Genomic DNA, 16,056 nt, shown 5'->3' with positions numbered 1-16,056 from the left:
ACAAACAATGGTCAGGTGGTTGGTTACAATGACCTTCCATTTCATTTAAGCCTAAATTTAAGCCTAAATAGCTGATTTCCAAAACTTGTTTTGTTGGAGCGATAGAAAATGACATTTTTAGAACGATGTTTTCATGCTTATTTCATGCTTATGTAATAATAATAATAATAATAATAATAATAATAATATCTCATCATATCCAAACTGCATTTTAAAAGTACTGTCTAATCTAAAATATCTTTGATTCCTTTTTAAAAAGATTGTGTAATGTTTTCAAGGTTTAAAAAATTATTTATGAGTTTTGGTTCACGAGACTGAATGATTAATATCGTCACTATTGAAGTGTGTGTGTGTGTGTGTGTGTGTGTGTGTGTGTGTGTTTGTGTGTGTGTGTGTGTGTGTGTGTGAGTGTCCATATGTGCAGTAGTATGACTTTCTCTGGGGCTATGGCTCTGTAAGACATCTCTATCCTATTGGCATTTCATTTACCGCATTGTCATTCCCACTCATAATTAATCTCCCTTTCCAGTTGGTTTTTATAGCAGTGGAAATATTGCTAGAGTTTTTAAATAAATGCCTTTCTATTATTTGTTGAGGTAACTATTTACAGTGGCAGTGTTTGAGCTCTGTGCATCTGCCAACCCGCATAATTGTTTTGATATAAACAAGATTGCTGGTTTTATAGTGTACCCCTCTCACTCTGGAGTGAGGAATGATTTATGGTCAGACAGTGACATGCATGGATGTTTATTTGGTTGTTTATATATTTACCAGTGCTTATGCTGTTGGGTGGGGGGGGGGGGGGGGTGGCCTAAGCTTAAGTCTCTTTTGTGGATAAATTTTATCATGGGTTATGTCTGGATGTATGTGTGAGCGAAACTGAAATGTGCCAAGAGTCACTAAACTTCACCTATTTAAGCGTGTGTGTGTGTGTGTGAGCGTATGTGTAGTTGAATATGTGTAGGGGGAATGCCACAACAGGTAAATTTATTTCACCCATCTCCCATCCAGCTTCCAGAGAGCAGGGCCCTCCCCAGCAGTGAGCCTCTGACAGCCTGATAGTTTGGGAGTTTCTATTAGGCATATTGCATGGTTGAGGGCGTCCAAAGATTGGTTACATTTTGTTCTGACGGCATTAGCGCTCCTCGTAGGGCCCATCAGTGGCTGTCGGCTGGCTGCTGTGATCTATGATTTCCTCATCACGCTCTTATAAATCACACACTAAAAGCATTTTCCCTTCTCCATTCTCCTCCGTCAATTTATGCTGTTGTTAAAAAAAAGGTGTGTGTGTGTGTGGGGGGGTGGGGGGGTTGGTATTCATTGATGAGATCCTACCCCAACCCCCCAACCCCTTCACCCGTACCCCATCCTTGTACATTGCAACAAAACATTGAACAATAGCATGCATTTGAATGATAAAGCTCTCTCATTTTCGGTCTGGTAATTATTGGGGTTTTTAGGGGGTCAGGTCTTTTTTCGAGTGTGTTGCCTTGTTTTGTGAACCGCCACACGAGTGTGCCGTGACCCTGAGTTGCTGGTAGGCATCCTAATTACACCGCCTGCACAATGCCCTGACCACAAACAACTCGCCGGCCAGTCAGCCGCCATTTATGTGTCTCTATTGCTAAATGCAAATTAAGGAGGTGCTCAAGTGTAACGCCTCGCCTCGCCATCCTGGGGCTTGCCTCGCCCTGCCTCATCCCGCCTCGCCCGGCCTCATCCTGCCTCATCTTGCCTCGTGGAACTCCAGTCGTGGTTCACTTGCTTGCTTATTACCACCAAACAGAATAAACAATCGCTCTCTCTCTCTCTCTCTCTCTCTCGCTCTCCTTCTTTCTCCCTCTCTCTTTCTGTCTGTGTAAAGACTCTCTGCAATATAGTCAGTGTTGCAGTGAAAGGGAAGAGCTATAGTGTCCTGGTGAGAGCGCAGCCATAAAATATTCCACCTTCATATCACACCTCCTCATAATCAACATTAACTGGTAAGATGCCTCACTATCTCTAAAATACATCAACATTAAGTGGTAAGATGCCTCACTATCTCTAAAATACATCAACATTAACTGGTAAGATGCCTCACTATCTCTAAAATACATCAACATTAACTGGTAAGATGCCTCACTATCTCAAAAATGCATCAACATTAACTGGTAAGATGCCTCCTTATCTCTAAAATGCATCAAGCTTAACTGGTAAGATGCCTCACTATCTCTAAAATGCATCAACATTAACTGGTAAGATGCTTTATTATCTCTAAAATACATCAACATTAACTCACTATTCCTAAAATATATTTTAATATAAGTAAAATGGGTTGATACCCCTCCACTCAAACATGATAAAAATCATCATGGTTTGAAAAAAAGGTCTTGGTTTCAGTATTTCTAATCCAGTCTGTACGGGGAACAAATTAAATGCAAAGCCATGTCATGAAGTGATTTGGCTCCCATGAGTGAAATCATTACTGCCGCTCCACAAATGTGAAAACCACTCCAGCATGTGTTGAAAAGTGTTTTTGTTGTAATAGATATGTTTTACAATGAGACTGTTCAAATCCACAAAGCCTACTTGCTTTTATACAGGGAAGAAAACTGAATCCAGAACATTTGCTTTCTGCATTAAAGTGCGGAGGTCGTCTACAGCACTGTGCTTTTCCACAATCCAGTGTCAATAATTGCTTCCTAAAATCTGAGTAATGTACAAAAATGTGAACACTGTGTGCTAAACTGGGTCTTTAAAAGAGTTTTTGGGCTGTATTTATTTATTTTTTATCTTCAGACCTCAGCATTTGTTCAAAGTGTTCAGTGCTTAGCCAATAAGGACTGAGGAGTGACTGATGGCAGTGTGCTTTCCCCAGTCATTTTAGTTTGGTTTAAACTTTCAGTCTTCAGACCAAGGCCAAGACAATTTTATATGCGTCATTGCAGGTGGTTCTATAACCTTTGCACCTGGAGATTACCACTCTACTGGGAGGGACAGAGAAGCATCAGCACGGATTTCCCTCAAACACACACATACACACACACACACACACACGGCTCTGCAGCTGAACAGAAATCCCTGTGGGTCAGCATCAGGCCAGGGCATGCCAAGCCTGACCGCTGCCCTCAGAGAATTGCCCAGTCAAGGGCACTGCTGGCCCCCCACCACCGGGGTGCAGTGCAACCTGCTGCGCTATCTCCGCCGTTCACCCCCAAATACAAAACTCGATGGGGGGGGCGGGGTCCTGACTGACTGCCCTGACCCCTCTTCAGAGCCCGTGGGTGCTTATAGGAAGACTGCTGAGAGGCTAAAGAGCTGATTAACTTCCTCTGCAGGCAGGAAGTGCTCAGCAAAACAAGGAGAGGACATGACATTACGTCGGAGCAAAGTTTTCACCTTGAAGGGTTACAAGGAGAAATGTTTAAGAGATCATACACACAAACAAATCAAATTAATAGCAATAACCCTCTGCTGACCTGTCCCAGATGTTCAAACAGGGTGAGATTTTCTTTTTTACAGTTCTGTCTTCAGTGTTACACAGACCATCTCAATAATAAACTGATCTGCTTCCACTCAAATAAAGCTAATTTTGTCTAACTGGTTTTTCCCCTTTGAAATGATGAAATGATGTGGACATGTGTGATGGAGCTGGGGAAAGTCCATCTGTTTTGGTCCTAATGAGCCTTTTAGATCTCCTGTCCTCTCCGACTGGGCCAGTGTAAGATGAGAGGGCTCACCACGCTCTCCTGGAGCCGCCATGCAAAACCGCTTAACCCTCTGACCCCAGGGTGGCATAAAGGGCAGAGGGTCCTGCAAAGCGTCCGCCGCAGCCCCAGCCTCGAGCGCCTCTGCTCGGGCGCCGTGCCAGAACTTCCACCCGGCCCGCGTCCGTGCCTGCTCTGGAGCTCCTGTACCAGTTGCTAAGCTCTGCCCTCTCCCTCCATCGCTGGAAAGGAGGGGACTGTCTGGTCCTGAGCAAGCAAGGGATAGCATGCTGTTGCAGGAGTGCAGTGCTCTGTCACCCTGCGTGTCCTGGCTCGGGGTCCAAGCACGCCGCGAGGGCATTAGGGATGTTATGGGGATAACTACACCCGTGAGTCAACCTGAGAATAGCCCTGCTTCAGCCAATCTGTCTTGCTCTGTCTTTCTCCACCTCTGTTACAACAACTTTTTGCTGTAATGACAAATTTACAGAGAAGTGGGTCAGACAGCCCCACTCTTAACCTCTACAGTGAATGAATCAATATCTTTCTGTGTATGATTCAGAAACACACAGCAGCTACAGAAATACACTCGTGCTATGTTTCCACCGCATGCCTTATGGTTTGGAAACATCCACTTCAGCAGTCACGCACATATACATATACTCTCACACCTGAGCGAGAGTGCCAGGGTGAGTGAGGGCCACAGGGGCCCAGACACTGGCTTGAGTGAGCCACACTGGTGCGGCGGGGCTTTGTCTGACGTTATTGACTGCTAGGAATCCTAACGCATTACTCAGTTCCTCAACATGCACTCACGGCCCTGTCCATGCAAGCCCCAGAGAAGCTGCATGTAAGCATCGGGGCTGGAGATGCCTCCACTGCCTGCAGCATGCTGGGAAGTTTTCCGAGACTTGTCACAGAAAACTATTCTAAACCCTATTCAACACCTCTGTTGAAGCAAAACTTTGGATCTATCGACTCTATCCTGTAAAACAACCAATGTTAAAGAAACCGATATACAATTCATCTCATTAATTATTTGTGCTGTTGAATTCACTAGTATTTAATTGTAAGATTTTAGAAAAAATTTAAAAAGTGAAAGCAAGATATTTTTCCAAGTCTTGTTTTTTTTTAAATGTTTAGAGTAATAATTATACTTGCGGAAGATGCCTTCAGGTGACTGAGGTAGAACCCGAGGTTTTAACAAATCATTTATTTGACTGATTTGTTATAAGAGATATGCAAGTGACGACCGGACCATGAGAAGACCTGCTGCTGTCCAGCCTGATTGGCTGAGCGCAGAGCGCACCTGATTGGCTGAGCGCAGAGCGCACCTGATTGGCACAGCAGTGGCGTTCCCTGCCTCCTCCGTCACGCCGCACACTGCTAACACACACCATCAATATGCATTAACACCATTATCACTGTGGCACATTCCTGAAGCACAAGATGCAGGAGAGAAGCTTGAAAATGCCTTACCAAAAAAAGATCCAGGCAACAGAGGAGCGTGATACTCAAAACAAGAGCAGTAATTATGACTGCACAACCAGATTAGCTGAGGAAAGACAATTTGCATATTCGCTTCATTGTTTTGGTCACAACACTTTTGTTTATTGACAGCAGTTTATGATATTTCAATTGTAATCTTTTATTATGTTCTGAATTAATTTGATATATCAGCAATAATATAAATGATGTTACTATATAATTAAGCAATTTGTACATTGTACAAAATGTAAGCTCAACTAAGCAATTAATCTTTTAATTCCAGTGTGTGTATTATTTTTGATACCAGCACATGGCTGAGTGTGAATGGTGCACCTGATCAATACAAACTCAACATCTGTTATGATCAACACTGCCATGCAAATGTTTACATATATTTAGAATAAGACTGGATAAGACTTTTGCACAGACTGGACATAAATTACACTGTTGCTTAATGGCCTTATGACTTAAACTGAACTGCTATAAGGACAGTAATCATTAAATGTGATGTGAAGTATGAATACTGATCATTTTTATTATAAGAATGAATTTAAAGAGTTTACAGTATAAAATGGAATTCAACAAAGGTTTTTAATATATTGTTACCAGGTGGAGCCCTCTACATTGGTGGAGAGAAAACCTTGCATTTTGTAAGCTACCGGTTTCTCAGGGGCTCAATTATTCTTTAGCATCGGTACAGGGCTAAATGCCATGATTATTCATTAGTATAGGTACAGTATGGGGTAAATGGCATGATTGCCTTTAATTACCACGCGAACACAAACACCACTGGATAAATGAATGAACAATTAAGGAAGCAGAAGTCAATACTTAGTGACAAAGGTTTCCAGCTCCATGAGCCTATCTTTCCTGCTTACCATAGTTAACAATCTGCACAGACACACACTTCTGCCTTCCCTCTGTCCTGTCTCTCTCTCTCTGTCTCCCCCTCTCTCTCTCTCTCTCTGTCTCTCTCTCTCTCTCTCTGTCTCCCCCTCTCTCTCTCTCTCTCTGTCTCTCTCTCTCTCTCTCTCTCTCTCTCTCTCTCTCTCTGTCTCCCCCTCTCTCTCTCTCTCTCTCTGTCTCTCTCTCTCTCTCTCTCTCTCTCTGTCTCCCCCTCTCTCTCTCTCTCTCTCTCTCTCTCTCTGTCTCCCCCCTCTCTCTCTCTCTCTCTCTCTCTCTCTCTCTGTCTCCCCCTCTCTCTCTCTCTCTGTCTCCCTCTCTCTCTCTCTCTCTGTCTCTCTCTCTCTCTCTCTCTCTCTCTCTCTCTCTCTGTCTCCCCCCCCCTCTCTCTCTCTCTCTCTCTCTCTCTCTCTCTGTCTCCCCCTCTCTCTCTCTCTCTCTCTGTCTCTCTCTCTCTCTCTCTCTCTCTCTCTCTCTCTCTCGTCTCTCTCTCTCTCTCTCTCTCTCTCTCCCACAGTGAGTAATTGTCTACACAGCAGTGACAGATGCGCAATATCACCTCCTCTTCAGGAAAAAAAATTCACAGTTTGTCCGCCGTGTCACTTCCCTCTTTTTAGTGCTCCAGAGGTCCTGCCCCCATTACGGTTGATTTAGAAATGGAGGAAGCGCGCCGCGCGGGTGCCGCCGAGAGCCGCAGTGCTAGTTAGCGCTGACTCTCATCTGCATTCCGCCATTCACTTACGGCTAAGAAATTGTGGCGGGCCCCTCTGGCCAAGGAGATGAGTGGGGGGAAATGACAGTGCCTTGATTTGTTGAGAGGGAGAATAAATGGGTTTTTCTAAAGCTGAGGAAATATCACCATTACCAGCCAATTTATGTCTTTTTATCTGTTCTTCAAACATGTCACTTTCGGTACTCTGGCATGGTAATTATGTGGCGTCCAACAGAAAAACGAGAAGGGCCAGAGAGGGAGAGAGGGAGAGAGGGAGGATGTGCAGAGCGCTTTATATGTTCAGATGGGCTTCAAAATCCTCTAATCCTGATAAATACCCATTTATGATACTCTCAGTCGATAGACTCATTTTAATTTTGAATAGCCTACACTGCCCGTAAATAGGATCTAAAATTGGATTCCAGAGATTATGATTATCTTAAAAGCAAATCACAGTTTGGGTATTTATTGCCCTCTGTCTGATATAAAGCCAAAGGGTCATTGTTACTGGCACAAAAACATAGATTTTGTACAATAATATGGAACTTCCCGTTTCCCACTATGGGAATTTTAGTCTCTCGAGAGGCTTTCAATATATATTTCGTTCTTTTTGAAGAGTAAATACAATATAACTGCCTTATTTGTAAAAGAAACTTATGATTTTAAAATAATGTGATGATTTTACAAATAAGGCAGTTATATTGTTCAAACAGCAAACTGTCTAATAACATGCAGGATAAGTCTTTGAGCATCGATTCCCCTGCTGTCTAACTTGAACTCGCCATTGACACGTGTGTCTTTTGGAATGCACACGTCGTTAGAGATTAACCTTAGAAACCGAAGCACAATAACAATATTATAATATATCCAAAGATTTAACTTAAAATTGCATTGTCATAATATGAAACACTGCGGAGGACGGAGTCTTGCCAAACATGTACAGCTGCCAGGTTCAAGGCTTTGATCCTCCTGTTCCTCAGATGGATTAGCACATCCATTAAGGTCTTGCCAAGGCATGTAATGTTTCACAGAGCTGACATTTTGTGCATAAATAATTTCTTAATGAAATGTGGTCTTAATTAGCTATTAGTAGAGCTGCTCTTAGCAAGTGACTGCAATATATCGAGCGCCTATAACTTTCGAGCAGTTTATCAATCACTTTTTCATTTTTAAAAATGGATTTATTTATTTATTCATCCTGTTTAATTTCTCACGTTATAATAGGTTTGTGGTGACATTAACCCATATTTTGCTGAGATGAAAACTTTTGGGAACAAAATGGAATTCACAAAAAATTCATTATTTCTTTGCCTTTTCCATTACTGAGACTCGTAGAAGGGCAGATGAAGGTCGAGTATAGATTTGACTATATTCTGAATGTTTCGCGAGGGCAAAAGAAAATGCCATGGATTTGTCTTACTTGTATGATTTGAATTGTTCTAGTCTTAACTCTTTGCTGGATTGGAAGAGAGCTCTCTGCTAATGTCCCCTTTGTCTTACTGTTCCTTCGGCTCTGATTTGCATTCGGCAGGGTTATTACAAGCGCCGAGCTGCCTCCCGATTCATCATTTCTCGGAAAGCTCATGTTCCGAAAAGTCGCAGAAGAAGTATTAAGTGCGGATGGCCAGGCAATGAAATTCCGCCTTAGCAGCAGCAAAGGCAATTTCACCCTCCTCGTTTGTCCCATTCAAGCAGGAGAGGGAGACTTTTTGGAATGACTAAATATGTGCAATCCTGTTGCACAGAACCCAGCCCAAACCCTCTGGAGAAACAATGCCGTCATCCGAGACCACGGTGAGATTAGTGGGCGTAGAAGGGGACAGAGCCGTCATCCAGCGCCCAAATCCCTTTAGCAGCATATCTTGCTTCTCACCCACTTGTATATTGTGAATGTGTCCAGACTCCACTATTCAAACAGGAAATTAATTTCAGCCATTATCTCAAGTGTTTAAACTATTACACTCGTGCTCAGGGCAGTGAAAAGTAGACATTTCCTCCCTTTTTTTCAACCCCAAGCCTTTAACGTCATTAATTAGAGTCACAGTAATGAAGAAGTGATCTATTGTCACTCTGCCACGTTGTCTGGCATGCTAATAAGACTGGCTGGTGTGTTGTTAGCGGATGCTAAGATATCTGGAGGAAGTGCCATTTGACATTGAACAGGATTAGCATGAGAGGCTTCTTAGCAGTGACTGTGCAATTAGTCTAATGCCTGGTATCAAAACCACCCCAGTCAGGCATGCGATCGTACAGCTGAGGTGGAGGTAACCAGTCCGCATGTCCGAACGAAACCGCATGGGCTTTTATAAAATGGATTTCATTTTATTTATTTATTACTTCACTCATTTTATTATTACTTTGCTATGTATGTATGTATGCATTTATTTATTTGAATTTTGATTTCATGTCATTAGGGCAGCAGCTTTTTTTTGCACCAAAATGGTCGCCCATACTCAAATCCAGATCATAATTCTTACAGGGGAGTATGGCTGAAGGGCTTAATGAAGCAGCAGCCTGATGTCACAGCAGTCTGGCCTGCCAGTGCTGCTCTGTGCTCTGATGCTGAGCCTTCTAAGACCTGCTCCAACAGGGCTTCTGTGGCAGTAATACATGCATTTGCAAGTTATTTGCTCATTTGGATTGTTTACAAACACACACACACACACACACACACACACACACACACACACACACACACACACACACGCACAAAAGCTGCAAGGTGGAAATGGTCAGCTATGTGGCTTTGTTTAGAAATGCAGGGAACACATGTCCTGAATGGCTCTCATGCAAGGCTGGACTTGATGCTAAGTGTGCGTGCGCGCGTGTGTGTGTGTGTACTGTCATGTGTGTTGAGACAGGAGGGGGCAGGAGCTCCCCTCAGCCATACGCACTCCTCATGCTCCATTTAAGACCATGATTATTTGCTTTGTTCCTCTCTCCGTAAATTATCATTATTCCTCTGACAGCTTGTCGGCTGCCAAGGCCCAGAGTACGAGGCAAAGTGGTTTTAGAACACTCTGCCTTCAGGCCGCCCATACTGAAGCAACGGTCTTATTCCCATCTCCTCGCGTGCACCACCGAAATATGGCCTGGACTCTCCTGACAGAATCATTGATTCAAAGCTGTGAAATAAACAAATATGAACACCCCCTACCCCCCACTTCCCTAAAAAAACAAAACAAAAAAGTGCCCAGAAAACAATCAAGATGCCGTTCCATTCAATCGGTCATCCATTTTGACATATTTTTCAACGTATTAATTTATGAAAGGAGTAAAGGTTCTGAACCTGCCGGTGGTTTTTAAGAAGGAAGACTTTTTAGGGCCTGTAAATCAAGTCACATCTTTGATAATATGACTGTTCCTGTTGTTGGCTAAGGACCAAGGCATGATGGGATATCCTCCCATTCTCATTTTCCATTCTTCATTTTTTGTTTAGGGTCCTACACAGCTCTTGGTAAGTGAAGTACTCCAACAAGCTTCATATGCAGTGATTGATGCAAAAATACAGTGTTTGCATCATCAATAAGTATCACATGATGTTATGCCTGTTTTTAATGTGTGATTTCCATGGTTCATGCATAATTCATAACCATAATGTTTCATATTCATAAAAAATCTAGCTAACAAGTAATTTTCTGTTATGTTGATGTGAATTTGTTTCCATTGTGTTCGTGAATTGCTCTGATGCACATACACACATACACACACGCACACACACACACACGCACACACACACACTTTTCTGTCTGTCCCTTTCAACCGCTGGTCTCCAGCAGGCTGGCATGTGCTGACCCTGAGATGCTGGGGATTGTGGGTAGCAGGATTATGTGTGGTAGCACGGCACGGAGCTTCCGTGAGAGGCGGGCTAGGCTGAGCAGATGGCGATGGCCTGGCCACGTCTGCATGGGGTGAGATGGCTCCTGCGCAAATGCCAATATATACATCAATGTGTGTGTGTGTGTGTGTGTGTGTGTGTGTGTGTGTGTGTGTGTGTGTGTGTGTGTGTGCGTGTGTGTGCGCGTGTGTGCGCGTGTGTGTGTCTGTGTGTTCTATCCGCAATGGAACGTTAGCCCTCCTATGTCCCTCTTACTCATGGTTCCTAAGTGCCCATTTATTGTGCTGACCTAGCTATTGTTCATTTAATTAACTGCAATCAAAATATAAAGTATATGTTTTCTGCATAATCAGTGTTTTATCATATAATTCTACAAGGTCTGCAGCATGTTAGCGTGTCTAAAAAACCGAAGACTTTTTACTGAAAAGTAACAATGTTCCCAAACCGATAATTAACTTAATAAGGGGTGAAAAGTTGTACAACACTACATGTCAATGGATTATAACTGTGGCACCTAATAACCTGTTTACTTAATTAGTGAGCATCCTTTAACTAAAGCCCTGCAAGGAGAAGAAATTGATTTGCTTTTAGTTGTATATAGATTGCCGTTGGGCTGCAGGATCCTTACTCACACTTTCCCTTTCTCAGTGCTTAACCAGGCTCTGATGTAGAGTTCCGAGGGCTCTGTTGACACCCCCCACCCCACACACCGCTCAACCATTTACGCACAGCCCAAAAAAAAAAAAAAGGCACTAACTCATTTAATCGTGTGAGATTATAAATTGGCTAGCACTCCTTCGAGCCTGCAATTTGGCCCACTTTGCGTTGCGCGCTCGGCGAAGGGAAGCATTTATGGAGAGACTCCTGAAAATGAAAGGGTTTTACATTTTAATGAGCGCAAACTCAGAGTGGAGAAGCGCTGTTCATTAGCTGTAATCTGCGCAATTGCTTGAGTGAGCCTCCTCGCGCGAGACGTTTTAAATGCTTAGCTCAAGTAGAGCAGTTTGTGTGGTAATTAAGGAAGCGTTGCGCTGTCGACATCTGTGTCATGTTTGGAAGACTGAGAGGCACTCTGATTGCTTTGTCTGTGTAGTGTGCAGTAGCGAAAACAATGAGCAAACATCTGTTCTGTTTACACTGGCAGTCTTATATCAAACTGGCAGTGATGGAAGTAGAGCTGAGCTTCAAAACAGGCAGAAACTAACTCTCTCTCTCTCTCTCTCTCTCTCTCTCTCTCTCTCTCTCTCTCCATCTCTGTATTTAACAAGCGCAGACATTCTAACTGTCCCCTTCTGTCTTTTTCTCCCTAGCTCTCTATTGCTCTCTCTCTCTGTCTCTCTCTCTCTCTCTCTCTCTCTCTCTCTCTATCTCTGTATTTAACAAGCGCAGACATTCTAACTGTCCCCTTCTGTCTTTTTCTCCCTAGCTCTCTATTGCTCTCTCTCTCTCTCTCTCTCTCTCTCTCTCTCCCTCTCTCTCTCTCTCTCCCTCTCTCTCTCTCTCTCTCTCTCCCTCTCTCTCTCTCCCTCTCTCTCTCTCTCTCTCTCTCTCTCTCTCTCTCTCTCTCTCCTTTCCCTTATCCCACACCTTCCTACCCTAACACACTCAGGACTTTTCATCTGACAGCACTGTTCCTTTTCTCCGTCGGTGCGCGTTAGAAAAAATTACGCCGCTGACATTTCTTCATTAATCACGGCGGCGGTGCGGCGATGACGGTGAGGGGTGGGGGGGGCCCCGGCAGCCGCGGGCGCCCCCCCCCCCGCGCCGGCAGCCGCGCCCCAGACGCCATCCTTTCAATGCCACAGCTGTTGCTGCCGTCGGCCCTGCGAACATATGACTCCTTGGCCCCCCTCCCAAGCGCACCCCAGATTAGCCTGCTCCATCCCCGCTTCCCAGCGGCCCTGTGAGGTCCAGAAGCCCCCCAGTCTGCCGGGACCCATGGCCGGATGGAGCAGCGGACGGATGGGCGGACGGGCAGGCGGATGCCCGCAAGGACGGCCTGGGAGACAGAGGCGGAGGCGAGCGTCTTTGCTGTCAGGCTGTGACGGCTGAGAGGTGGTGAGGGGCTGAAGATGTTGTTTTAATTAGGGGGTGTGAGCGCCAGCCTGCTGCCACCCTGCCTGCCTGGGTCGCAGCTCTTTGTCTTGGCCGTGGCAGCTTGGCACCTGCCTCTCACTGCTGCTGGGAGGCAACCTACGGAGGCACAGGGCCGCCACGTTGCTGCCCAGGGATGGTTGACATTGGCCTGCTGGCATTCGTAAAGCTACCTGAGCAGGTTCAAGCCCTTATGTGTGTGCTTGCGCGTGTGTGTATGCGTGCCTGTGTGTGTGTGTGTGGACGTGTTGCCCTTATTTGTGCATATGCTCTCATGAGTGTGTGCGTATCGATCATGTCTCGCACAGGCAAGTGCAAGTCATTTGTCTGCGTGCGTGTGCCCATGTGTGGCTGCCTCTGGGGGGGTGGGGCATGTCACAGGCTGCAGGCTGAGGTACCCACGCCACCGGCGTGTGCCGTGCTCCGCCATATGGTGGAGACCACTGGGACTACACAGGGAATCAGGCCAGAGCACTTTCTCAAGAAACACCCCCTCATTCCCGCACACCCTCACACACACATACACACACATCTATACGTGAGAGGCCAGACCTGCATACTTGGAGCAGTGAAAAGTAGGCCAAGCTGAAGGAGTGGAGCCACCATGGGCCCAGATGTGACACACACACACACACAGCAGAGACATCTCCCCCCTGGTCTCTCCTTATGAGCGCTTTATTACTGCTCTCTTCCTCTGCCCTCTTAATCCTTTCCCTCTCCCAGATCATCTGCCTGCTATTTCTAGTCCACCACCTCCTCCCCACGCCCAGACCACACACGCACAGATATGTGGGCAGTCACATCTCCAAACGCTTTGATCAGTTCACCGTGCTCCGCTACTACTGGTATTAGTCCAAGGATCTCACTGATGCCACAAGGAATTAGTGTGTGGTGAATATTTTGCATGGATGCTTGAATACTGGGTCATTCCCATGTCTCTCTCAGGAGTGTTATGAGAAGGTGCTGGCTTCAAATCTGGTTTCAGATTTGTAGGGCCTTCAAATAAAGTCGAGGTGAAATTGGGCCAAGGGTTTACTGTTGCTGATGGTGTTGATGACATGCAGCTGTTTTCCCAAGTCTGTGTAGCACAGTTCTATGCATGAGTGCTTTGGTTGTCTGAAGCGCAAGTGTAGCGCTGACCTGAGGTCAGTTTTACTGTTTCTCTTATGTTCATTAACACTGTGCTCTGGTTAATGGAAGCTGGACAGACTCTATTAAGGGGAGGCCCTGGGGTGAGAACCACAAAACCACACTTCTCCTTATGGACTTAAACCTATGAGAACTGGACAATTTCGAGCTACCCAGACACTGGGCTTTGTAGCTGCGTAGTTTGTCGCACTGAATCAGGCTGGGGCTGTTTGTAGGTGTGTTGCAGCAGGAAGAGGTTTGACTCTGCATCCGGATCTCAGCTGTTTGCAGGCTGCCTGTCCTATCCGTCACAACCCCTCGGCTGCCGCTGGAGGCCCGTGCCAGGTGCTCCTTACGCTCCTGACATGGCCTTGAGCACGCTGTCACAACGGAGGGGGTTTGCCCTGCAGCTCAGCGTGGAGAGACGGCTCTACTGCTCTGTCTCTCTCCATCCCATAACTGCTGCGCAATATTCCCTTATCATGGTAAAATTAGCATAGATCTGACAAAAACTGAAAACATCAAAATATAAATACGGCATAATAAATGTTAAACTAAATCTGTGCTTTAAATGACATGCCAAAAAACCCACAGTCCCTTCTATTGTGTTGCTGAGCACAAGCCATGTGTGTGGTGTTATTTAACATAATTTCTTGGGAAACATAAAGCCCACGGGTGGTGCAGGGATTCGATCAGCACTGCTGCCTCTTCTTGCTCTGCATTTGTCGCTGGACACCTCCATTAATGTTAACTGCGCCGTTAAATGCTCTTCCTCCACTGTCCTCTGGATTTGGGGACTTGTAAAACTGGAGCAGATGGTAGCAGTGTATGCGTTTAAGGATTACCCAGCTTTGGAGGCCTAGTAAAACTGTGGACAGAGGGAAGAGAAATATTAGCGTAGCGGTGAGAGGAACCGGGGCGGCGGAGCGCTCCACGTGGCCGTTCAGAACTTCGGAGCGGAGAGGGGATGGGCGAGACAGGAACCGTAGACCGCAGGCCACATGATGGGTACATGGGGCCAGGACACCTCTGGCCTGCAGCATTTACTATGTATGGAGAAGAAACTCTTAGGTAAACAGTTAGGAATTTGCTTCAACTAGCTTAGTTTTTTTTTTTTTTTAAACTTTGATTTAGCACATGTCTGTCCAGAGAGAACATGGAGAATCCGGAAAACCTGAAGACATTTCATAATCATTTCCGGGGTGCCCATGTGATTGGGTGGGGTGGGGGGGGGGGGGAGGTTAGAAACCCTGACGGTGTGGTGGCTTTCTGTGGCTTCTCCAGCTTCAGGTTGCTGTGAAGACACGCATCAGCCGCGTGTTCATTTCACTCCAGCCACTGCATTAATAAAAGATCAAAGAGGACAGATCCTCTTGATCCGCCATGGGTCCTTTTTGTATATGCGGGCCGTAATTACAAACACTGCATGATAAAATGATTATTAATACTAAAGGAGGCTGGAAATGGTGAGGATTCAGATGAAAAGGGTCTTTCCTAGGCTGAGCTTATTTCATGCTTTGGCTACTCTGAGCAGATTCATGTTACACAAAGGGCACATGTGTGTCCTCGTGTTCTATAATGTTACATTCCATATTCACACACTGCAGTGTGTTTTCACAGTAAAGGAGGCTATTGAAGTTGTGCTATAAAACACCCGTATTACACCCCAATCTGTACATTTAAAAGCTGAGCAGAAACGAACTGAGAGAATGCATGTATATTTATGTCACTCTTCCGGGGGACCCATGGCCATATTCTTGATTTATTTTTAATAAAACCTGAGAGGTAATGATACGCAGCAGGACAGAGATCCGGTGTGCTCCTGCTGCTGGTGGGGAGGGCAATATGAAGAGAAGCCATCAAACTGGGGAAAAGGATTCACATTTTTCCAAAGCATTCTTTCAATAAGAGCTTTTATTAAACAAGACAGCGAGGAAGAGCAGCTACAGAAATCCTTTACCAACTTTCCACATACATCAGCCATTCTGCATCAAGACAAATTCCTTCAATTCAATCTGTGCTCTGTCCAAGAAATCTTATGACCAGCCTCATCAATGTCACTTTGATGTCTCAAGCTGTGCGCGATCGGATATGAAGTCACCGGAGAGGACAGCTTTTCCCACTCATCCACGCGTCCGACTGGAAGCCGCGCGTGTCACGGCCCATAAATCAGACGCCTCTGCTCCTGTTTACTGTCCTTGTCCCGG

The sequence above is a fragment of the Electrophorus electricus genome, chromosome 10, assembly GCF_041902795.1.
Source record: "Electrophorus electricus isolate QZ-2024a chromosome 10, ASM4190279v1, whole genome shotgun sequence".
In the NCBI taxonomy this organism is placed as follows: Eukaryota; Metazoa; Chordata; class Actinopteri; order Gymnotiformes; family Gymnotidae; genus Electrophorus; species Electrophorus electricus.
This window is presented reverse-complemented; position numbering follows the sequence as displayed.